The sequence below is a fragment of the Oryctolagus cuniculus genome, chromosome 10, assembly GCF_051225735.1.
Source record: "Oryctolagus cuniculus isolate XC-2025 breed Fujian yellow rabbit chromosome 10, ASM5122573v1, whole genome shotgun sequence".
In the NCBI taxonomy this organism is placed as follows: Eukaryota; Metazoa; Chordata; class Mammalia; order Lagomorpha; family Leporidae; genus Oryctolagus; species Oryctolagus cuniculus.
In genome coordinates this window covers 66,262,273-66,286,961 of record NC_142876.1, presented here as the reverse complement: position 1 = coordinate 66,286,961, position 24,689 = coordinate 66,262,273, and the positions used below count along the sequence as shown (strand labels likewise).

Sequence of the window (24,689 nt, the reverse complement as noted above, 5' to 3'; positions counted from 1 at the left end):
ACAGTCAGTGTGGATAAGGACTGCTGATTAAAACTGCCTTTATGTTTTGGTTTCCCTTTGCTAGCTGCAACATCATGTGTGTGCCCTAAAGTGGTACTGATTTGGGGATCATTAAGAAAACTTTCCCTAGAGAATGATGTCTGAGGGCTGGCACCGCGGCTCACTAGGCTAATCCTCTGCCTGCGGCACCAGCACACCGGGTTCTAGCCCTGGTCGGGGTGCCGGATTCTGTCCCAGTTGCTCCTCTTCCAGTCAAGCTCTTTGCTGTAGCCTGGGAGTGCAGTGGAGGATGGCCCAAGTGCTTGGGCCCTGCATCCACATGGGAGACCAGGAGGAAGTACGTGGCTCCTGGCTTTGGAATGGCACAGCACACCGGCTGTGGCAGCCATTTTGGGGAGTGAACCAATGGAAGAAAGACTTTTCTCTCTGTCTCTCTCCTGACTAACTCTGCCTGTCCAAATAAATAAATAAATAAATAAAGAATGATGTCTGTGTTCCCTTCCCCCCATCCTCTACAGCTTGATTACTTGAACAGGGCCCATGCAGATTTGAAACGGAAAGAGTTATGTTAATGCTTTTACTGTATGTTTTGGTTATTTCTAAGATAAACATTGCTTCCCCAGAAAACATATAGATTTCAATTGTCATTGGCCTTTTTTCACATTTTAATAAACACCTCTGTAATCAATAGCAAAAGAACAAAAACACAGAGAGAGGCTAGATCTGCATTCCTTTTCTTTTAAAAGAATTATTTTATTTATTTGAAAGTCAGAGTTACACAGAAAGAGAAAGAGAGGCAGAGAGAGAGAGAGAGAGAGAGAGAGAGAGGTCTTCCATTCCACTGGTGCACTCCCCAAATGACTGCAATGGCCCAAGCTGAGCTGATTGGAAGCCAGGAGCCAGGATCTTCTTCCAGGTCTCCCATGGAGCTGTGAGGATCCAAAGCCAGGAGCCAGGAGCTTCCTCTGGGTCTTTCCATGCAGCTGCAGGGGCCCAAGGACTTGGACAGTCTTCCACTGCTTTCTCAGGCCATAGCAGAGAGCTGGATCGGAAGAGGAGCTGCTGGGACCCAAACCTGCGCCCATATGGGATGCCAACGCTGTAGGCTGGGGCTTTAACCTGCTGCACCACAGTGCCGGCTAGATCTGCATTCTTAAACACTGTTGGGAATGTAGAGGACAACAATTTAAGAGAGCAATTTAGCACCATCTAACAAAAAATTGAATAGGTGTATATCCTATGACCCAGTAATCTCACCTCACTGAATCTATCCTTCAGAAATACTAAGATGAATGAATGAGCTATAAGTAATCTTAATCTTAAAAAAACAGTTAAAGAATAACTATCTATTGAACCCTTACCATATGGTATACACTCTTCAAATTCTTCACATATATTAAAGAATCTTCCCAACAACTCTGAGAAGTCAACATTTATGATAAGATTACAGCCATCTTTGTTACATTTAGGGTGGCTTCCCCTTGATAATTCAGAGACACATGCCTTAGAACTAAGCTCATTTGCTACAAGACAATTTTTAGATAGAAATACAGAATTTAGAGTTGACAGGAACTTTAAGCATCATGTGTGTAGTTCAGATGTAGCAGTAGCCCTGTGTGGTAAAGGGACTTGTCCAAGGTCACAGAGTGAGTTAGGAGCAGAGCCAAATTATAACCCGAACTTACCACACTCTGAACACAGTGTTCTTTCTTCTACACAAACTTCGCTTTTTGGCCTATCTACTGAGCATGCTACCATAATGTGTATATTCTTAAATCTATGTTTTTAAGGATGGGGAAGCAAAGGCATTGAAAGATTAATTGCCCAAGGTCACACAGCAGATAATATTTCCCAGAAATGACTGCAAGTGTATTCCCCATCACAAAAGCTCTTCCAGAAATTTGCCATCTCCTTGTTAAAAGGTGGAGTGTGTACTGACTGGGAGACAACTCTCCATGGATCGCTCCCATTTCTCAAGGTCTTGTGAGCATAAGCACTGATAACTTTTCTTCTAGACGATTCTTTCAAGGACCTTGAAAGATAGAGCAGAGGGCAGGGCAGTTGATTTTTCAGTATAATAAACATGTTTCACTCTAAGGCAATGTTTAGGTAGGTTTGCTCACAGCTCTAACCTGAAGCTCTGGCTTCCTGCTGTGCTGTGAGTAATAAAATCCTTGGTCTCTGTCCTGGGAGTCTCATGTCTTTCTCCAGCATCCATGGAATAGTAACAGGCTAACTTGTTAGCTTGCCATCAGGGTAAAATCTCAGACCCTTCCCAATTGTCAACAGTTTTGTTGAAGATAGGATGCAAATAGAGTCATGGCTTTCTGGAAGGGCAATGGAAGTCTCATGGATTGGGTTAGGGGATATGAGAGGAATTCCTGGGATTCAGCAGTGAATGTTCTTTCCCACGTAGTAGTTGGTGGGGAGCAGGGGTCTCCCTCTCCTAAGCCTCTGTGAGTGTTCAGAGGCTGCGGGGCAAGAATTGAGAGGGTGCTTTGGTTGTTGCTCTCTCTCCCTGAGGCAGGAGGAGGAAGGGAGATTACACCCAGCAATCCCTGGGGAAAGACCCGAGGCCATGGCTGCTGAGTCCACACTGCTTTTTGCTACTTTAACTAAAACCCCCTAGAAGAGCTACTTAAGATGGCTGTGATTGATTCCAGCTATAGTTTGGAGGCTCACTGTCCAACGTCAGGGGGCTCCTTTGGTTCAGAGGCCAGAGAATGCTGGAGGGACAATCACACAGTGAGCCAGGAAGCAGACACAGGGACCCATGTGGCTTAGCTAAACAGTCCTCCTGAGGGCCAGTCCCCAGTGACCTAAACCAGAGGCCATAATCAGACAGTCTCCATCCTTAATCCATCAACCATTAACACTAATCCGTTATCCATTAACTTCTAACTTGGGGGTTTAGACATCTTCATGAATTTGGGAGCCAAATTCTGCTCAAACCATAACAGACCCCAAAGCTAAAGTAAACACTGATCAGCCGTGTTGGACTGTAGAGCTTTGTGACTCCCTAGGAGTCGACGGAGCTTCAATCACAAGAAGATTGCCGTCGAACTCCCTCTGTCCACTCCCGCTTCCTCTTCCTCTTCCAGATGGCATTCCCCAGTAGACGCCTGCATAAAGACCTCTGCCTCAGAGTCTTTTCCCATGAAGAAGGTCACAGGGGCCTGCAGTGGAGGGGAGGCTGAGGGGATGGGAGATGAGACACCAGGGGGAGCCTGACCTTTGACACCAGGCATATGTAAGTGCTGGGTCTAAGAGTCTAACTATTATTCTTCTTCCATTCTCCGAGGACTGGCCTTAGTTTCAACAGTTGGGGAGCAATGTATTAAAATTAAACATTTGAATGAATCTCTTCTCAGGATCATTTTTTAGGACACAAAAGGGCTGGACCCAAGTCTATTGGTGGTCACTGGTTCGTCACAGCGGAATGGGAACATGGAGGATGGAGCAAAGCTGTCAGTTTTGCTGAGTCAGGAGTTGGTTGTGGGATAGAAACAGAGAGGAGGTCATAATTCAGTTTCATGAGATTGAAGTTCAATGGTCTGGAAACATTTTGGAAGCAGCTTTAAAGACAGAGATGCAAACGAGGGCAGAGTAACAGTGCAGCTGCCGTCCCTCTATGGATGCTGGTCCAGAGAGCTTCCTCTGCAGGCCATCCAGGGATCTGGTTGCCATGGCAGTGGTTACTACCTGTAGTGCAGGCTCCAAATAAAAACACACTCCTCTGAATCTCATTCAGTAATTTTTCCTCTTCAGTATTTTGAAGTAAAATAGTCAAGGTTGGCGCCTTCCTTTAGCATATGGTAAAGCAAAGCCCTTTCTTTCTCGTATCTTTTCTACCCATGTAAAACCTATATTTTCAGACTTGTACTTTGTATGGAACTTTCATAAAGGGGCTATATGTAGTTGCAGCTGTGACCAAATAATTAGGTGAACGTGGCCATGGCACTGAAAAGCCCCTTTACCATCTAGATACTTGTGAAATTGGATTTCACTCTGCCTTTAAATCCAAAGACATTAAAGTGTCATAAGTCTTTCTCCCTCAATCATTAGCAATTTTTCAACAAGTGGTTTTTTGTTAACTACATTGCTTTTAATTTATAATTCATTTCAAATCAGAAAGTACAAGAAATGGAAATGAGTGGAAATCATTACAATTTGTTATCTGGTATTTGTTTGGATAGCAGATCCATGAATAAAGATGTTTTTAAGAGTTTTCTTGTACAGGATAATAATAGTAATAATTCCCATTTATTGGAGACTTACTCTGTTGACAGTATTTTGCTGAGGAATTTCATACAAAATCTTATTTAATCCTCAAATTAATGTTATTAGGCATTAAATTGCCATGTCATAGATGCAAATTTTGCAGATCATATCTCTGCTGGGTGATGTGAAAATGTGTAACACAATATTGGCTGAGTTTGTTATCAGTGTCTTAGGTTTGAGTTCATCTTCTCTGGTCAGGAGGTACTCTCCAGAGGTTTGACCTTTTTAGGCAACACATCTTTGAAGAGGAAAGAAGTGTTCAGATTTTTTTTGTCCCTAACTATACACATACCAGATGCTTATCTCTTTGGAATATGCTGTAATTTGAACAAGTCCTGCAAATGTTTAACTTCCGAAGTCTTAGGTGACTGGTGTTGAGAGGGTGAGAACTTAATCCTATTGTGGTATCTGAGGAGTAATTGAGTTGGATTATGTTGCTAGGGTAGAGCCCCATCATCAAATCCTGGTGGCTTTATAAGGAGAGACCACATGGATGAGTGAGCTCTCTGTCTCTGCTTTCTGGCTCCTTACTCGCTCTGTACACACTCCACCATGGACAGCACCCACCCTCATCACACGCCAGACTAACTGGGTGTCAGATCTTGGCCTGGGAACCTCCAAAACTGTGGGCTGAAAAACTTTTTCCCCTCCCAAGCAGCTCTTCTTAGATATTTGTCAAAGTGATACAAAGCTGACTAATACAGAACAGAAACTGAAGTTAATACAATGCATCAGGTGTTCATTTGTCGAGCATAGGCAGATCCACAAGAACCAGGGTCATCAGTAAGATCTCAAGAGGGTGCTGGGAGTGCCCTGATGGGGTCTTCAAAGCTCTATTAATTATTTTTTAAAGATTTATTTATTTACTTGAAAGAGTTACACAAAGAGAAAAGGAGAGGAAGAGAGAGAGAGAGAGAGAGGTCTTCCATCTGCTGGTTCAACTCCCCAACTGGCTGCAGTGGCCAAAGCTGCACCTATCCGAAGACAGGAGCCAGGAGCTTCCTCTGGGTCTTTCCAAGCAGCTGCAGGGGCCCAAGGACTTGGGCCATCTTCCACTGCTTTCCCAGGCCACAGCAGAGAGCTGGATCAGAAGTGGAGCAGCCAGGACTCTAACTGGCGTCCTTCTGGGATGCCTGCACTTCAGGCCAGGGCTTTACCATGCTGCACCACAGTGCCAGCCCCTATTAATTCTTATTATAAAAATAGTTTTATTGAGAAATAAACAGCCCAGCTGTTGTGGCCATTTAGGGAGTGAGCCAGTGGATGGAAGATCTCTTGCTCTCTATCTCTCCCCTTTCCCTCTGTCATTCTGACTTTCAAATAAGTAAGCAAATAAGTCTTTAAAAGCATTTTTAAAATTCCATATATTTTAGCTTTCACTCTCCTAATGGCCCATTCATCCCCAAATGGAAATAAGCACTAACTCACTTTCTGTCTATATAGGTTTGCCTAATCTGGAAATTTCATTTAAATGGGATTACATAATATGTGCTTTTTGTACCTGGTTTCTTTGATTTAGCAAAATGGTTTTTTTTGACAGGCAGAATGGACAGTGAGAGAGAGACAGAGAGAAAGGTCTTCCTTTTGCCGTTGGTTCACCCTCCAATGGCCGCCGTGGCCAGCGCACCGTGCTGATCCGAAGGCAGGAGCCAGGTGATTCTCCTGGTCTCCCATGGGGTGCAGGGACCAAGGACTTGGGCCATCCTCCACTGCACTCCCTGGCCACAGCAGAGAGCTGGCCTGGAAGAGGGGCAACCGGGACAGAATCCAGCACCCTGACTGGGACTAGAACCCAGTGTGCTGGTGCTGCAGGCGAGTTAGACTATGGAGCCGCGGCGCCAGCCGATTTAGCAGAATGTTTTAAAGGTTCATCCACATTGTAGAATGTATCAGTATTTGATTCCTTTTTATGGAAAAAACATGAATGCACCACATTTGGGGAATCTTAGCTGTCTGGCTAAACTCCTGCAGTGTAAGTTTATAAACAGGAAGTCCGGGGACTTGTTATTTTTAGTGATTGTTTCAGCTAGTCTGGGTCCCTCACATTTTCATAGGAGTTTGACGTGTTCCTTTCTCTCCCACTGTGCCACATGATCAAGAGAGCTCTTTGCTAGGGTCACCCTTCAGTCACGCGAGATGAATGAGTTCTAGAGACCTACCATACAACATGGCACATGTTATCTGCACACAGAAAAATCTGTTAAGAGTTCTTAATGTAATAAAATTCAAAATAAAATTTAAAGAAGGGTCCAGTCAGAGTGGGTATTTGGCCTTGTTGTTGACCTGCCGGTTAAGATGCTGACATCAGAGTGCCTAGACTAAATGTCCAGGTCTCCCACGTGGGTGGCAAGGACACAAGTGCTTGAGCCATCACCTGCTGTTTCCCAGGTGTGCATCAGCAGGAAGCTGGATGGGAAGTGAAGCCGGGGCTTGGACCCAGGCCTAAGTCCTTGCGAGATCAACTATTTTTTTTAAATTTAATTTTATTTATTTGAAAGGCAAAGTGAGAGAGAGCGCGCATGCTTCCATCTGTTGGTTCATTTCCCAAATGGCAACCTGGGCCAACCTGGGCCAACCAGGAGCCCGACACTCCATCTGGGTCTCCCACATGGGTGGCAGGGACCCAGGCACTTAGGCCATCTTATTATGCTTTCCCAGGTAAATTAGCAAGGAGCTGGATTGGAAGTGGAGCAGCAAGGACTCGAATTGGAGCTCATACGGGACGCCTGCATTGCAGTTGGCAACTTAACCTGCTGTGCCACAGGGCTGGCCCCGAGATCAACTTTTTATAGATTCTATATATGACTGAAGTCACACAGATTTGCTTTCTGTGCTTGATTTATTTTACTTAACACAGTGTCCTCCAGGTTCCTTCCTGTTGTTGCAAATGATGAAATTTCTTTCTTTTTGTGGCTTCACAGTATTCCATGTGTATGTATCTATTTATATATGAGCATCTGTTTCTAGACTTCTATTCCTTTCCATCGATTTATATCTATCCATTGATTCTTGTTTCTTTCCTACTATAATAATTCCACACTGTCTTAAGTACTATAATTTCCAGTCTTGAAATCAGGTAAGTCCCTTAGTGTATATTATATTTTCTGGACAATTCTGTCTATTCCAGGTACTTTGCTTTTTTTCCAAATTTTAGAATTAGCTTATCAGTTTCTTTAAAAGCAATCACAGGGATTTTGACTGAAACTACATTGAAGGTATGGACCACTTTGGGAGAAAATGGGCATGTTGATAATACTGGATCATCTTTTCCCATAGCATGGTAATATATGTTAGACATTCCATCCATCAGCTCATTCCCCAAATGCCTACAACACCCAGAATGGGGCCAAGTTGAAACCAAGTCAAGAACTCAGTTCAGGTCTTCCACACCAGTATCAGGGACCCAAGTACTTGGGCTGGAAGCTTCTCTACTGATACTTAGTTTGGAAAGTGGACTTCAATTTAAAATAAAGGTTTTAAAAAAATTAAGAAAAAAAACCTTTACAATTGTACTTGGTTTTGGAATAAAAAAAGAAATTTCACTTGTAAAATGAGAGACTTGGACCATACTGGTCTCTACTATGTCTTTTAATATTTTTAAGTAAATAAACATTTATTTATTTGAAAAGTAGAGAAATACAAACACACACACACACACACACATATTGAGAGGGAAAGACAGAGAGATACCTTCCATCCATTAGCTCATTTCCCAAATGTCTACAACATCCAGGATGGGGCCAGGTTGAAACCAAGAGTCAGGAACTCAATTCAGGTCTTCCACACCAGTGTCAGGGACCCAAGTATGCTACTTTCCAGGGTGTGCATTAGCAGGAACCTGGATTGGAAAAGCAGAGTGAGGATTTGAACCCAGGCATTCTGATATGAGATGTGGGTGTCCCAAGCAGTGTCTTAACACTGTGCTAAATGCCTGCCCCAGTAAACATATTTTATTGCTTTTCTTAGTGTTGAGACTAGAAGATGATACTCCCAAATGTGGCCCTTGGCACACTGAGTTTTCTGAATTGCAGGAAAATGGGAAATTTGCAAAAGCAGGAAAAGTCACTCCAACTTTCTGCTGCCTTCTCCCCTGAAACAGGTTTTAAAAAAATTCTCCAGGTGCTGGCATTGTGGCGCAGCAGGTTAAGCCACCTCTTGTGACACTAGTATTCCATATCATAGTGCTGGTTCCAGTCCCAGCTGCTCTGCTTCTGTCCAGCTCCCTGCTACTGCACCTGAGAAAGCAGTGGATTATGGCCCAAGTGGTTGGGTGTTTCCCCTCCGTGTGGGAGATTTGGATGGAATGCCGGGCTTCAGGCTCCTGGCTTCAGGCTGCCTTACTCTTGGCTCTGAGTGAACCAGTCAGTAGATGGATGATCTCTCTTTCTCTGTCTTTCTGTCCTTCTCTCTGTCACTCTGATTTTCAAATGAACAAATAACTGAATCTTGAAAAAAATTCTTCAGCTTACCTCCCTGAACTGGCTGGAGGACCTTCATTCTAGAAGGATCTTTCCCTGAAGCCAGGGATCGTGAATAATCTGAAAAAAAGCCTTGGGCAGCTCCCTTTCCCCTTTGTTGCCACTAAAGCCCTTTTGTCCTCCAATCACACTTTTGCATAAATGTTTATGAATGTATACAGTTCTCTGAGAACAACCTTTTTAGTTTTCACATATGATTGGGAACATGTAATATTTGTCTTTCTATGCCTGGCTTATTAGTGTAATGTCCACTAGTCCCATGTTGCTGTAAATGAAAACATTTCATTTTCTTATGGCTGCATAAATTCCATTGTGTACATTTACTCCAATCATTCATTGATGGACACCATGATTAATACCCTATCTTGGTTATTGTGAATAATAGTGCAATAAGCATGGGCATGCAACTATTTCTTTGATATATTGATTTCATTTCCGTTGGATACATACCTAGAAATGGGACAGCTAGGTCATATGATGAAGCCATTTTTTTTAGTTTTTTTGAGGAATCTCCATACTACTTTCCATAATGGCTGTACTGCTTTAAATTCCCACCAACAGTGTGCAAGCATTCCCTTCTCTACATCCTCAATAACATTCCTTTTGAAAAAATCTTTTGATTGTAGCTATTCTCACTGGGGTGAGTTGATATCTCATTTGTCTTTGATTTGCATTTCTCTGATGACTAGTGATATGGAGCATCTTTTCAAAATTTTTTGACAATTTGTATATCTTCTTTTGAGAAATATATTTCCAAATCATTTACTTACTCATTTTTATATCTAATTTTTGTTGAGTTTTTTGAGTTCCTTATAGATTCTGGATATTAATCATTTGCCCAATATGCAGTTTTCAAATATTTTCTACTGTTCTTCAAGTAATCTCTTCCCTCTGTTGATTGTTTCCTTTACTGTACAAAAGCTGCTTGGTTTGATATAGTCCCATTTGTCTATTGTTGCTTTTGGAGTCTTATCATCCAAAAAGTTGTTTACTATACTGATGTCTTGAGGCATTTCCCATGTCTTCTTCCAGGGTTTTCATAGTTTCAGGTCTTACATTTCGGTCTTTCATGCAGTTTGAGTTGATTTTTGTCCATAGGAGGACATGCGGGTCTATTTCATTCTCCTATAAATGAGTATCCAGTTTTCCCAGCACCGTTTATTGAAGAGTCTGCCCCTTATTGAAGATCATTTTTCTGTAGATGTAGGGATTCAGAAAATGGTGGTGGGAATAGAGAGAGGTTCTACCATGGGCATCAAAATGCAGTCAGAAGGCCGGCGCCGCGGCTCACTAGGCTAATCCTCCGCCTAGCGGCGCCGGCACACCGGGTTCTAGTCCCGGTTGGGGTGCCGGATTCTGTCCCGGTTGCCCCTCTTCCAGGCCAGCCCTCTGCTGTGGCCAGGGAGTGCAGTGGAGGATGGCCCAGGTGCTTGGGCCCTGCACCCCATGGGAGACCAGGAAAAGCACCTGGCTCCTGGCTCCTGCCATCGGATCAGCGCGGTGCGCCGGCCGCAGCGCGCCGGCCGTGGCAGCCATTGGAGGGTGAACCAACGGCAAAAGGAAGACCTTTCTCTCTGTCTCTCTCTCTCACTGTCCACTCTGCCTGTCAAAAAAAAAAAAAAATGCAGTCAGATAGAAGGGATGAGTATCTCCAGGGATCTTGGAGCCAACCCCCCATGAACATAAAGGGGTAACCACCAGGAAACCTCCACTCCAGTGTAATTCTGGCCAGTGGAGTGTCTGTAGTGGTGTGAATTATCCTCCAATAAATCTTATTCGACTATATTATAGAACATCAAAATCAAATGTCTTTATACTGGAGGTCAGTATTTTGTCTCATAGTTTCTTTATTCTTTTCCTATATCAGAAATACATAAATGTATGTCTCTCTATCATTACTTCTTTTTATTTTATTTTAAAACTTTTTATTGGTTTATTTGAGAGGCAGAAAGACCCAAAGATATATATATATATAATATAACATATATTATATATATTATAATATATATCTTGGCTCCAGTCTAACTCTGCTTTGGATTCCAGCTTCCTGTTAAATGTTCACTCTTGGAGGCGGTGGGTGATGGCTCTCCTGCTTGGGTCCCACAGGTGGGACTCAGATTGAGTTCCTGGCTCCTGGCTTTGACCTGGCCCAGCTCTGGCTGTTGTAGGCATTGGCGGAGAGAACCAACAGATGAGATCTCTCCACCCCCACCCCGTGTGTGTGTGTGTGTCTGCTTTACAAACCAAAAAGGGCAAATAAATAAAATTTTTAAAAATTGCATCTGGATTAAACAGATACAAACTCTTTCTGGTCATTATACCATAAACAGCACAGAGTACACCTATTTACATAGAATTTACATGGCATTAGGTATTATGAGTAATCTAGAGATGATTTAAAATATAAGGGAGGATGTGGGGCCAGCGCTATGGCATAGCAGGTTAATGCCCTGGCCTGAAGCGCAGGTATCCCATATGGGCGCTGGTTCGAGACCCAGCTGCTCCTCTTCTGATCCAGCTCTCTGCTATGGCCTGGGAAAGCAGTAGAAGATGGCCCAAGGACTTGTGAGAGACCTGGAAGAAGCTCCTGGCTCCTGGCTTCGGATTGGTGCAGCTCCAGCCGTTGCGGCCAATTGGGGAGTGAACCAGCGGATGGAAGACCTGTCTCTCTCTCTCTCTGCTTCTCCATCTCTCTCTCTGTGTAACTCTGACTTTCAAATAAATAAATAAATCTTTTTTAAAAAATATGGAGGATGTGTGCAAGATTCTATGCCAATACCATTTTGTATGAGGGACTTGAATATCCTTGGATTTCAGTATCTGTGAGAAAATTCTGGAATCAGTGCACTGTGGATACTGTGAGGTGAGTGTAATTGTACTTTTTTTTTTCAGGGCTGAGTAGGGGGCACTCTTTCTTTGTTTCTTTTCTTCCATCCAGGTTTCTGTTTTATCTACCTTCTCACGTAATTTTTCTTGCACAGTGTACTGGTAATGGCAGATCATCACTCAAGTTTTTCCCCCTCCTGTCTACAAAGATAACAATTTCAAAAACTCTGGGGCATTGCAATCATCTCCATTTTCCCCGGAGTCGCTTTCACAGAGGAGAACTATTTCTGCCCTTGTCTGTGTTTCTTCCTCTGAGGTAGGAGGGATGAGGCTGTGTCCTGGTGGGAAGTAGGCTGGGAGGGGCTTGATGATGGGGGAAGATTTGCAATAACTGATGAGGAGGATGACAAGAGAAATTGGTGAAAATCGGGTAAAACGGCTCAGGAGTAAGTAGCCCTAGAGGGTCAGGGTCTTGTAGTTTCACAAATCTGCAGCATCGTGCAATTTTCATTAGCTGTTTGAGTATAGATATCCACATTGTTGGAGTGTTCTAGGGCTTAATGAGTAACAGGAAAATAAGACAAAAGAGGGCCAAAATACTACTTGTCTTTCTTTTTATTTTTTTTTTATTTGAAAGGGAGAGGGAGAGCGGAGCTAGAGAGAGAGAGAGAGAGAGAAAGGTCTTCCATCTGCTGGTTCATTTCCCAAATGGCCACAACAGCCAGGGCTGGGCCAGGCTGAAGCCAGGAGCCAGGAGCTTTGTGCTGATCCCCCATGTGGGTGCAGGGGCCCAAGGATGTGGTCCATTTCTGCTGCTTTCCCAGAAACAGCAGGGGGCTGGATCAGAAGTAGAACATCCTGGACTCAACCTTGTGCCTCTATGAGATGCTGGTGCTGCAGGTAGAGGCTCTATCCACACTGCCACAGTGCCAACCCCAAAATATTACTTTTCTTACAGAAGAAAAACTTGATATTGGAGATTGTGGCTTATATAATCAGTGAGCAGACTTCCAAATAGCAATCCGTGGAATTAGCCATGCTTATCAGTCACGAGTGTTGCTGGAACATCCTGTGGTGCCCCTCCCCCGACTGGAGGTGGCCCCTGTAACAGAAGGGGTATGGGGAACAAATACTGCTTGCACCTGGAGGAAGATCACCTGGGTCATAACGGTCTCTCTCTACCGGACCGCAAGGGCAGAAAGGAATGACTGGTGGACAGTTGCTGATCCTTCCTTGTTCACAATACCCAAGAAATTTTACCTTTTCTGTTCTAGAAGTACCTGGGCTTGCTTGTTAAAACACGCGGAAATCAGAGTGCACGCCCTCAGACCAGCATTCCACCCCCCTCCGCCCCCCATAAGGCGACCTCTGCGTAATGAACGCGCTCCAGGCGCCTGTTGGCTTGACCAGGGCTCAGCTGATCAGAGGTGTCCCCTGCAGGCTCCAGAGTGAGGTACCAGCCAGCTGTGCTGTGACCCCCTTTGCATTCTTTCAGCAGGGGCAGCTTCCCAACACTGCCTAGATGCCTTGTTGTCCTCAGACACGTTCAGGCGTAAGATGTACCGCCTACCGTTTTGGAGATCATGGAGAGGATTCCTGTGCGTGTAAGAGGCTTAGAAGCCGTAAGCATCAAGGGATTTTAAAAATACAACCGCTGTGTGATGGAAAGGAACGGTAGGTTTCCTGAATGGAGGCAGAGAGCCGTGTCATCATGTGCTGATATTTTCATGAGCAGACTGGGGAGTGCAGTGACAGAACGCCTGTACATGAACCTACTGGCTAATCTAGCATAGAGAATTTAGTTTCCACAAGCAGTCAGATGGAGAAAGATGAGGATGGTGAAAAGACCCCGGAGAAAGGATTGTTCCGCTCGAGTAAAGGAATGGCAAAATTAAATCACTCCCACTGGGAAAAGCAAATCCAATTCAGGAAGGAGGCAGCTGCATGATGGGAAATGGAGACCAGCACACTGTGTTTTCAATTTTTTTTTTTTTTTTGCAAACCGCAATTTGAGATATATTTTACATCATGATTCAGCACATACACATTTAACTGGGACAAAATTTCACACACGCATGCAAACCAACTTTATTATGGGCAATGTACTCTGACACTTTCTATTCTATTCTAGTTTTTAATAATTACTTATTTCATTGAAGCATAGCAAATATGCAGAATTGTACATGACTATAAGTGAGCTTCTGAGTTTGATGAATTTCACACAGCACACATGTTCATGTAACCTCTATTTTATTCTGTTTTGTTTTCTTGTTAGTGCTTTGTTTTATGGTAAAATGCACATAACATAAATTTTACCATTTTCACATTTTTTAAGTTCAGTGGCATTACGCACACTCGCATTTTGTGGGATAAGCATGGCCACCATCCTTCTCCAGACCACCTTCCATCTTCCCAAAGTGAAATTCTGCACTCACTAAGCGAGAGCGCCACGGTTCCTCGTCCCTCCTGCCTCTGCGAGTTTGACTACTCTGGGTATCTCACCTGAGCACAATCATACCATACTTTCCTTGCGTGGCTGGCTTATTTCACTTTTTATCATGTCTTCATGTGGTCGCAGGTGTCAGAATTTTCTTCTTCTTTTTTAAAGATTTATTTATTTGAAAGGCAAAGGGGGGTGGGGGAGAGAAAAGCTTCCATCCACTGGTTCACTCCCCAGATGGCTGCAACAGCCAGAGCCGCGCTGATCTGAAGCCAGGAGCCAGAAGCCTCTTCCGGGTCTCCCACGTGGGTACAGGGGCCCAAGGACTTGGGCCATCTTCTACTGCTTTCTCAGGCTATAACAGAGAGCTGGACTGGAAGAGGAACAGCCAGGATTCAAACTAGCGCTCATATGGGATGCTGGCGCCACAGAAAAGAACAGGGTGCTGTAGATTGTGGTGGGGATGTGGTGTAGATCATTGGCCAAGATGGCTACAAGATGGTTACAAGATGGTAACCCTATCTGCTACGCCACAGCGTGGTAACCCTATCTGCTACGCCACAGCGTCGGTCCCCAGAATTTTCTTCCTTTTAAGGTTGAATAGTATTCCATGGTAAGAATGTACAGTACTGCATTTATCCATTGGTGAACACTTTGGTTGCTTCTACCTTTTGGCTGTTGTGAAAAAAGCTGCTATGAACACGGTTGTGTGAATGGGATTTTCAAAAGCTAATTGTGACACAAGACATTTTTCTTGACTAGTAAGAATAAAGGTAGATTAGTTCATCAAATGAAGGGAGACGTACTCTTCCCTTTGGGCCAGGCTGGGTAACCAGGGTCCTGTCTGACTCCTGGGTTTCCTCGATGCTTGGACTGAGAAGGGATTCAGTGTGTGTTAGAAGGTCTGGCGTGGTTATCCTCTCACCATGCAAGTTGCCCAGCGGGGAATGTGATGCCTCACATGGAGAAATCCCCTCCCCCAGGCCCTCCTCCCTCAGGCTGCCGTGGTCTCTTTTGGAAAGTGACACAGCTTGCCGGGCCAGCTAGTTTTCCCACTTGCTCAAGCTTGGGGTGTAGATCAATAGGTACAACACCTGCCACTAAACTCAAGCCCAGTGGAATTGGAAGTGCGCAGAAGACTTCTGAGCCTCCAGAGACAGCTAGAAGTCGTTCTTGACATGGGGCACCCGACATTGTATTTCCTTTCCTAATAAGTCTTATTAGGAGAAACCACTTGTCTGCGGTAGCAGCCATCTCAAAGCATCTCCAAACACAGGAACTTCAAATAAGCAGGCTGGGAGCTGGTGATTGGGTTGGGCTGAGCCTGGGGACACACATGGCTACTGTTGCCTCTTTGCTCCAGTAAGGCTGGGGAGTGCAAGATAGCCTTCCCCACCTGTCAAAGTCAAAGCCAGGCACCAGCCAGACTCCAGGAATGGAGAAGTCAAGTGGATCTCTTGATAAAGAAGCAGCGAAGTCACAGCATAAAGCAGGGGCCACAGGGGGGGAACGAGGGGTACTTCAGAGGCAGAGGAATTACTGTAGATCTCGGCCAATGATCTACACCACATCCCCACCTCAATCTACAGCACCCTGTTCTTGTTCCTAACCAGTAAGTTTTAACCCAATATACCCAATAACTTACAGATCCACCTGCACACATACACAGTCATATATATGCACAATGATTCGTTGTAGCACTCTTCATAAACAGAAATAAGCCAAGTGCCCATTAGTAGGGGACTGGTTAAGTAAGACAGGGCACACTCACATGACAGGACACTGTGCGTGTAGCTGGCTGCAAAAGGAATTAGGAAGCCCTGATGTATCCACACAGAAGGTTCTGGAGAATACATTGTTCACTGCCAAAGATCAAAGCCATGAACAGTGTACACCGTGTCCAGGAAGTCTTATGGAGTCTTAAACTTTCATGATGTCAGAAGTAGAAATGTTACAAACACACACACACACAAACATGATTTGGAAATTCTCTATATCTCTTATTCATTCACTTATTTAGTCTTGTGATTTGGGGATAATAAGTTTTGATTTTAATATTTTTCCCTCACAAGTGTTTGGTAACTTCAGAAATATGGAAATGAGTTAAATAAAATGTATTATATAAACTCATTTAACTAAATAAGTATAAAATAGATTTAAATAATAAAACTTTCAAGGGATGTTGTTTATATGTTAATAGCACTTATAATTTAAAGTTATTAATATCTAAAGTCTCATCAATACTTTTGGGATACCCTTATACACCTATACAGAGTTCGCTCACTTTAGCTTAAAAAAAGAACAGAAATATGGCGTATTGGATTAATCCACTGCCTGCAATGCTGGCATATCACATAGGTGGCCGATTCGAGTCTCAGCTGCTGCACTTCCAATCTAGCTCCCTGCTAATGGCCTGGGAAAAGCAGTGGAGAATGGCTCAAGTTCTTGGGCCCCTGCTACCCACATGGGAGACCTAGAGAAAGCTCCTGGCTCCTGGCTCCTGGCTCCTGGCTCCTGGCTTCAGCCTGGCCATTGAGGCCATCTGGGTGGTGAACTAGCAGATGGAAGATTTCTCTCTGTCTCTCTCCTTTCTCTCTGTAACTCTTTCAAATAAATAAATAACAGAAATAATTTGTATTTGTTTCTGTAACAAATCACCACACACTTGAACAGCCTCATTTGTTCTCTGTTAGTTCTGGAGATCAGAGGTCCAACGTGGGTGAGCAGACTGCATTCCTGGAATCTCCAGGAAAGAGCTTATTCCTTGCATTTTCCCAGCTTCTAGAAGCTGCCTACTGCCCTGGCTTGTAGCCTCTCCCCCAGCTTCAAAGCCAGCCAGCAGCACAGGGCATCTTCCAGTGTCTGTTCTCTGGCTCTGACCCACCTGCCTCCCCCTCATAAGGACCCCTGTGATTACACTGGACCCTCTGGATAATCCAGAATAATCCCCCTATTTCAAGGTCATCAGCCCATTTGTATCTGCAAAGCCCCTCTTGCTGTGCTCCGAGGGATTAGGATGTGAACATTTTGTTTGTTTATATTTACATAATGATACACTGTAAACACATATAAGAAAGTCATGAAAGTATTACTTACGAGGGCAGAGGGACAGCCAAAATTATTCATCATGACTTTTTAATTTCAGAATAGTTTTAAATTTACAAAACAAAAGCTGAAGTTGTACGGAGCCCCATATACTCCACATCCAGCTTCCTCTATTTTGAACGTATCAGGCAGAATTCTTAAGACGTGTTATTGTATATGGACATGACATCTGAGTATCTGCATGTCTTATCTACTCAGCAATAAAATTAATAATGATGATGTCAAGGGTAGGGCCTGCTTAGTTACAGGTGTCCCTAGCTAGGGTTACCTAGATTTTTGTGCACTCAGAATTTAATGGGGATAGCAACATAATTTTTCCAAAATGGCTGAGTCAACTACAAATTCGCAATCATGACATTATTTGCCTGCCATGAACCGCAAATTACAAGTTCTGTCTCAGTAGCCTCGTGGAATTGATTCCAGGACACTTGGGGATACTTAAATCTGTGGATGCTCAAGTCCCTTTTATAAAATGGCATGATATTACATAGAACCTACACACACCCTCCCATATACTTCAAGTCGTCTCTAGACTACTTATGATACTTAATACTCTGTAAATGTACCTAATACAATGTATATGCTATGTAATAGTTGTCAAACTATTGTTTGGAGAAGATATATATATATATATATAGGAAGATATATAGGAAGATACACACACACACACACACACACACATATATGAAGAAAATCCTATACATGTTCAGTACAAATGTGTGATTTTTTTCCCCAGGTATTTTTTGTCTGTCGTTGATTGAATTCAAAGATGTGGAGTGAGATGATACGAAAGGCTGACTATTTGTATAGAAAATTCTGGAAGTTTCCCTTCAGTTCATTCTCGCTAAGGAAATGGTAACAACCAGTGTTTTCTTCCTTTCTTCCTTTCTCTCCCTCTTTCTTTCTTTCTTTCTTTCTTTTAAAGATTTATTTATTTCTTTGAAAAAGTCTGAGTTACACACAGAGAGAAGGAGAGGCAGAGAGAGAGAGAGAGAAAGAGGGAGCGGTCTTCCATCCTCTGGTTCACTCCCCAGTTGGCCACAATGGCTGGAGCTGCACTGATCTGAAGTCAGGAGCCAAGAGCTTCTTCCAGGTCTTCCCACACGGGTGCAGGGGCCCAAGGACTTGGGGCATCTTCTACTGCTTTCCCAGGCTACAGCAGAGAGCTGGATCAGAAATGGAACAGCTGGGACTTGAACCAGTGCCCGTATGGGATGCTGGCACTGCAGGCAGCGGCTTTACCTGCTACGACAGAGAGAGAGAGAGAGAGAGAGAGAGAGAGGAGAGAGAGAAAGAGAGAAATCTTCCAGGGTAAGGGCAAGGGTAAGGGGGAGGGTCATGAGGTCGGGAAGGAGGGAAAACAAATGGAGGTGGTGTGACACAAAGTGGGCTGCAGACTCACAGGGAAGACAGCAGGTGTACCCTGGACATCTGCAAGGCTCAGATGGAACCATTGCTCTAGGAATGGCACATTGGCAGCAGGAGAATGAGGGAGCAATTTATGTGGCAGCCCCTGCCCAGATGGTCAAGGCTTGCTCCATGGGACGTTGAGCCCATGTTTCTGAGGGTGTTACCCTCTGGCATCCTCCAGGACATCAGAGCCGCAGGGGGTGTCTGGCTCACACCTGGGGGCCAGAGCTGTGATCCTACCCACGGTGGGTGTTCCAGGGGTCACGTTCATGTGGCCCTCCTCTGCCAGGGGAAACTGAGGCAGGCAGCAGGGATGGGCGGTGGTGTGATAGCTCCTGCTGGTCCTGGTGAATTTATCTTCAGGGAGGGCTTCCAGGCTCCCATGCATCCTGATACAGGGTCCCAGGTGTTGTGTGTTAGCTTCCAAGAGCTGCCATGATACAGTGCCACAGACTGGGGAGCTTAAGCAACAGCACTGTATTTTCTCAGGGTTCTGCAGGCTGAAGTCAAGGGCAAGGTGTGGGCAGGACTGGCTTCTGCGGCCTCTCTCTGTGGCTCACAGACAGCTGCCTGCTTGCTGTGTCCTCCCGTGGCCTTTCCTCTGAGCCCGCACTGCCTTGTATCTCTCCCTCATCTTTCGAGGACACCAGTCACTATGACCTCATTTAACCCTAATTACCTCCAGAAAGTCCTTGTCTCCAAATACAGTCACTTTTCGGGCTGTAGCGTCAACACAGGAATTTAGTGGGGTAGAGGGGTGACACAATTTGGTTCTTAACAAGGGGCATGAGTGTGTGTGCAATGGTTTTGCACATACCTCTGTTGTATTTCCAGTGGTTTCACCCATTCCAGAAGAGTTTTTAGATCAGTTTCTGAGCTTAGGGGTTTTCTCACCATATCCAAATTGTAAATTCAGACCTCGTCCCTCCACTTGGCTGTTATTGTAATGGCTCTTTTTTTCCAGGGACCAGGTTAGAGAGGCAGCTTCTAGTCTCTTTCCTGGGGAAGTAGGAGAACTTTTTCAGCTCACACAGTCATGAAAGGGATGGAATTTGAAACTTTTGATGTTGTGGGAGAGCCACCTTCCCCATGGCCCTGGGACTGACCTACCTGTCCCCGTGTGCATGTGTCAAAGCACCAAGTCCCCAGCCATGGGACCATTCTTAGGTTATAATACCCCCACCCCCAACCCAGGCCATGCTGTTTCAGCTCATAAACCCTACTCTGGCCTGGCTTCCCTTTTCATCTGGGTGCTCTTCCTTAGATGTATGAGCCGGGCTATGCATTTAAACCCACAGGTTTACGTGTTTGGAGGAAGATGGTGAAAGCAGGGCCATGAACCTCTTCCCTGTCCACTTAGCTCACTATGCTGACCCCAGAGCCTAATTCTGGAGAACCTGAGTGTCTTCATTCATTCTCGGCAATGGCCAGTAGCTGCCCATCAGTGTCAAAGCTTGTGTTGTCACTTGTATAACTCAAGGCAGATCGAGCATCCCTAATCCAAAAATGAAAACCTGAACCTTGTGGAAAGTTCCACACTTGACCTCCTGTGATGGGTCACAGCGAGAAACGCAGGAGCATGAAAAAGTATTGCAGAACGTTACTTTCAGGTTGCATGTGTAAGGTGGATATGGGACATAAATGAATTTTGTGTTCAGACCGTGGGTCCTATCTGCACACTATCTCATAACGTATATGCAAATATTGCAAAAGTCTGAAAACACTTGAAATCCAGAGCACTTCTGGTCTCAAGCATTTTGGAGAAGGGATACTCAGCCTGGAATTTTCTGCTTCCTAACTGAGAGACACCTTTGAGTCGTAGTGTATTCGGTAGACATGGCAGTAATTTCACCTTCCATCTCCTTCTCCTCCTTAGAAAGACTGCTCAGGCCCCTCCCCCACCTGCCTTCCTTGCAGAAATGAGTGTTGTGGGTCTTTTTTGTGTTTGTTTTCCACATCCATTATCTTAAAGTGACAAGTCCAACGGAAAGAATTGTCCCTGGGGGAAAAGGGTTTTGTTCCCTCCATGGCCAATAAAGTGTGGCTGATCCAGTTCCAGGGGTGGGGGGAGTGGGGAAAGGCTGAAAAAAACACTGGAAGCTGGATGTCGTGTCTGAGATGTTTTTGTAGGTCCAGAGAATCCTGACGTGTGTAGGTTAAGCCTTGGCTATAGCAGGGGTGGCAACACCCGCTGCTCACACAGCTCCCAGCCCACCCTGCCTTTTTTTCCTGGGGGCCCCCAGGGGACTCACGCTGACAGCACCAGTGAGCTGATCATGATGGAGACACAGCTCCTCCTGGGATTTGCATCCAGACAAAAAGATCAATGGTAATTACAAAAAATGAGAGAAAGGCCAAGAGCCAACGCCTTGCTCAGCTCTGTTTTCTGCAACACAGGTAGAACTGGGCTTTAAGAAATCAGATTCTGTGCCATTTAATGGTCTCCTGCTGATTTCAACATTTGGGGTCTCCTGAGGTTGAATAATCAAGTCCTTCTGCAGGGGGAGAAAAATAAATAAGAGATGACCTTTCTCCTGCATCTTATAGAAACCGGAAAAGATTCCTTTAGAAACCAGGATAGATTCTGCTGCTTAATTACTTAGCCTAACAGACACCCCTTCCTTTTAGCTGGGAAACTATTGGATAGTAACAGCCTTAAAGGTGCTACAGTGGAAGGGACAAAAACGCTGCAAGGTGCACTTGAATCTGAACGTGGACTGTGCTTTTGTGACATTCTGTGCATTCGAGTTTTATCCTCAGGTCAGCTCTTTACACAGAAGAATTGTAGCGAGTGGCTGCTCTCTGTTGTAGGGACTCTCTAAATCCACCTGCCATAGAAAACGTCAAGGCTGGTGATGGCCTTGACAATGAGGATCGATGCATCCATCTCAGCTCTGTGTCACCTTTACTTACCCTCCCCAAGTTTATCTGCTTGTCTTTAATTAGTCTGATAAACAATATGAGCCAACCGGATTCCAATCCAAAGAGCTAACACTGGAAAAAATTTGGCCCTAAACAAGAGAAGAAGCTACTTCAAAAAGCTAGTAAAAAAGGGAATTAAAAATATACTGGATTTTGGTGTGAAAAAGTTTTGAAATCCATGCAAATCCAAAAAGAAATCCAAAAGATTCATAAAAATGTGTATCAGGATAAAAGCATGCATGTATTTTAAATATTTTTGTACCAAAATAAACTTACCCTTTAATTCACTTTTCCATCAATTTCTTGAGTCCCTTAATACAATGAAGCAGAAGCCACTGGCCTCTGCAAGCATCCAGTCAGTATTGACAGATGCATCCGAAGCCGTCACAGTGGGGCTGGGAGGTTTGGAGTCTGGGCACTAACTTGGGATTTGGATTGCAGCCAAAAGATAATACATGTTGCGCCCTACCACTTACAATGCTTTTTAGCAGCACAGATACAGAGGCATCACAGAATGAGGGTATCTGGTGGTCTATTGCCACTCTTCAGCACCTGAACGCAATCTGTCCCTTTGAGCGATCAATACACAGCCCGCAAAATGGAAGGAGGCTGGGGAAAAACACAGAGCAAAGAAAGAGTGGTTTCCAGAGTGATCTGGAGCCATCCCTGCAGATACGGTGAATATTCTGGGTCATTTTTATACATGGCTACTCCAGGCTATGCTTCATTTTCCTAGAGAGGGAGGCCAAGGGGTTAATGGTCTGGATGCTCTTATCTGCCTTTGGTTGAAAGTGTCTTACTCATTTCTTGGCCTATTCATCTGTCCCATATTTACTTACCACCTACTATATGTCATGCTCCACTCTGGCTGTTGGAGAGGTAGATATAGACATTAAAAATATTCAGGCCGGTGCCGCGGCTCACTAGGCTAATTCTTCGCCTGCTGTGCCAGGACCCCAGGTTCTAGTCCCGGTCGGGGCTCCGGATTCTGTCCCAGCTGCCCTTCTTCCAGGCCAGCTCTCTGCTCTGGCCTGGGAGTGCAGTGGAGGATGGCCCAAGTGCTTGGGCCCTGCACCCACATGGGAGACCAGGAGAAGCACCTGGCTCCTGGCTTCGGATTGGTGCAGCGCACCAGCTGTAGTGGCCATTTTGGGGGGTGAACCAACGGAAGGAAGACCTTTCTCTCTGTCTCTCTCTCTCTCACTGTCTAACTCTGCCTGTCAAAAAAAAATTCAAGTAAAGTGTTATGAAGAACAGGTCATAGAGGGGATATATCCCTGAGAAGAGAGGTAGCTTTTATTTAGAGAAGTATAATGTATCAATGATTAATTTGCATAATTGCTGTTAAGGAAAGACTGTATTTTTTTATGAGACTCAACTTTTTCTCTTTTATCCCAATAGTAATTCTATAAAAGAACCATTTTTCTCTGTTAAGAGCAAAATATGCTATTTTTTAAAAACAGTTATTTGAAAGCCAGAGTTTCAGAGAGCGAGGGAGAGGTAGAGAGATCTTCCATCTGTTGCTTCACTCCAAAAATGGCCGCATCAGCCCGGGCTGGGCCAGGCTGAAGCCAGGAGCCAGGAGCCAGGAGCCAGGAGCCAGGAGCTTCATCTGGGTCTCCCTTGTAGATGGCAGCGGCTCAACCACTTGGACCATCTTCCATTGTTTTTCTCAGGCCATTAGCATGGAGCTGGATCGGAAGTGGTACCCACATGGGACGCCAGCACTGCAGGCTTTGGCTTAACCCACTATGTCACAGTACCAGCCTCTGAAATGCACTATTTTCAGAGATAATGTGTTTTTTTTGATTTTTTTAATTTATTTTTTTGAAAGGCAGAGTTAGACAGAGAGAGAGACAGAGGGAAAGGTCTTCCTTCTGTTGGTTCACCCCCCAAATGGCTGCCACGGCCTGCGCGCTGTGCCGATCTGAAGCCAGGAGCCAGGTGCTTCCTCCTGGTCTCCCATGGGGTGCAGGGCCCAAGTACTTGGGCCATCCTCCACTGCACTCCCTGGCCAGAGCAGAGAGCTGGACTGGAAGAGGAGCGACCGGGACAGAATCCGGCGCCCCGACTGGGACTAGAACCTGGGGTGCCAGTGTCACAGGTGGAGGATTAGCCAAGTAAGCAGTGGCGCCGGCCCTCAGAGATAATGCTTTTATGTGTAGAGTTTGCCTCTTGATTGACACATGAGATTGGTTCCAGAACCACCACCACCACCACCACCACCGCTGCCGCCAAAGATGCCAAAATTTGTAGCAACTCAAGTCCTTTAAATAAAATGGGGTAATATTGGCATGTAACATCTTCTCACGTACTTTAAAATAATGACAAAGAAAAAAATCTATACAGGTTTAGTACAGATGTAATTCTTCCCCTATATTTTTGATCTGCAGTGAGCAGTTAGTTGAGTCTGTGGAGGCCAGACTTGAAGATACAGAAGGACAACTGTATGTATTACATCAGTTATTTGTTACATAATTGAGTTCCAAAATGTCACCGGTTGGGTTTTCCAGAAACCGATGTTAAGTTGGAATTTGGTGGGCAAGGTAGTCCTTAGAGAGCAACACCTGTGGAACCAAGCAAGGTAAGCAAGGTTTCTCTAGGACTGCAGTATAGACCAGCAGTGCTCACCCAGTGCAGAGCGCTGGATATGGCTGCTCAGCGTCATCCCATGTTGGGCTGAGATAGCTGGACCTTCACCTCTTACCACAACTGGTCAGGAGCTATGGATCATACCAGAAAAAGCTTACAGTTCAGCAAAGCAGCTCTCCGGGGCAAGGGACAATTGCAACAAGGAGTAAAAAAAGTCATTGACATGACTGTGGGCAGTGCAAGGATATGGACATACTTGAAGGCAAACCGTGAGAAACATTTGCAAGATAAGAACAGCTGCAGGGTTAATAGACTTAAGAGCCAGAGAGACTTTAAGAATCAAAGAACAAAAAAATCAGCACAATTTAGTGTGTGTGTGTGTGTGTGTGTATTCACACACACATATATAGTAGCTGATCAAGAATTTTACAAATAATAAATACATGAAAAAATCTTCAAGTTCATTGGACTTTAAATTATATCTAAGTAATATGAAAACAATGAGATGCCATTGCGTACTTGTACATCAGAATGGACAGAGAAAAATAGTAGAGCTCACCAAGAGTGCGGATTGGGAAAATGAGTACTGTTAAGTAACCTCTGGTGGGAATATTAATTAGCATGTTTCAGGAAGG

The 24,689-nt window shown here is 44.6% G+C and overlaps 1 long non-coding RNA gene across 2 annotated transcripts in view; it reads left to right on the top strand.

Moving 5' to 3' along the window:
* Positions 1 to 24,689, top strand: part of LOC149123802 (uncharacterized) — a 39,438-nt gene that overhangs the window by 11,251 nt on the left and 3,498 nt on the right. Inside the window, exon 4 of one of the 2 annotated variants that reach the window (XR_016215147.1) lies at positions 11,278 to 11,504. The exons of the other annotated variant lie outside the window; for it this stretch is intronic. This is a non-coding gene — a long non-coding RNA (uncharacterized LOC149123802). Of the gene's footprint in view, positions 1 to 11,277; positions 11,505 to 24,689 lie in introns of those variants that run through there. 2 annotated transcript variants of the gene reach the window in all.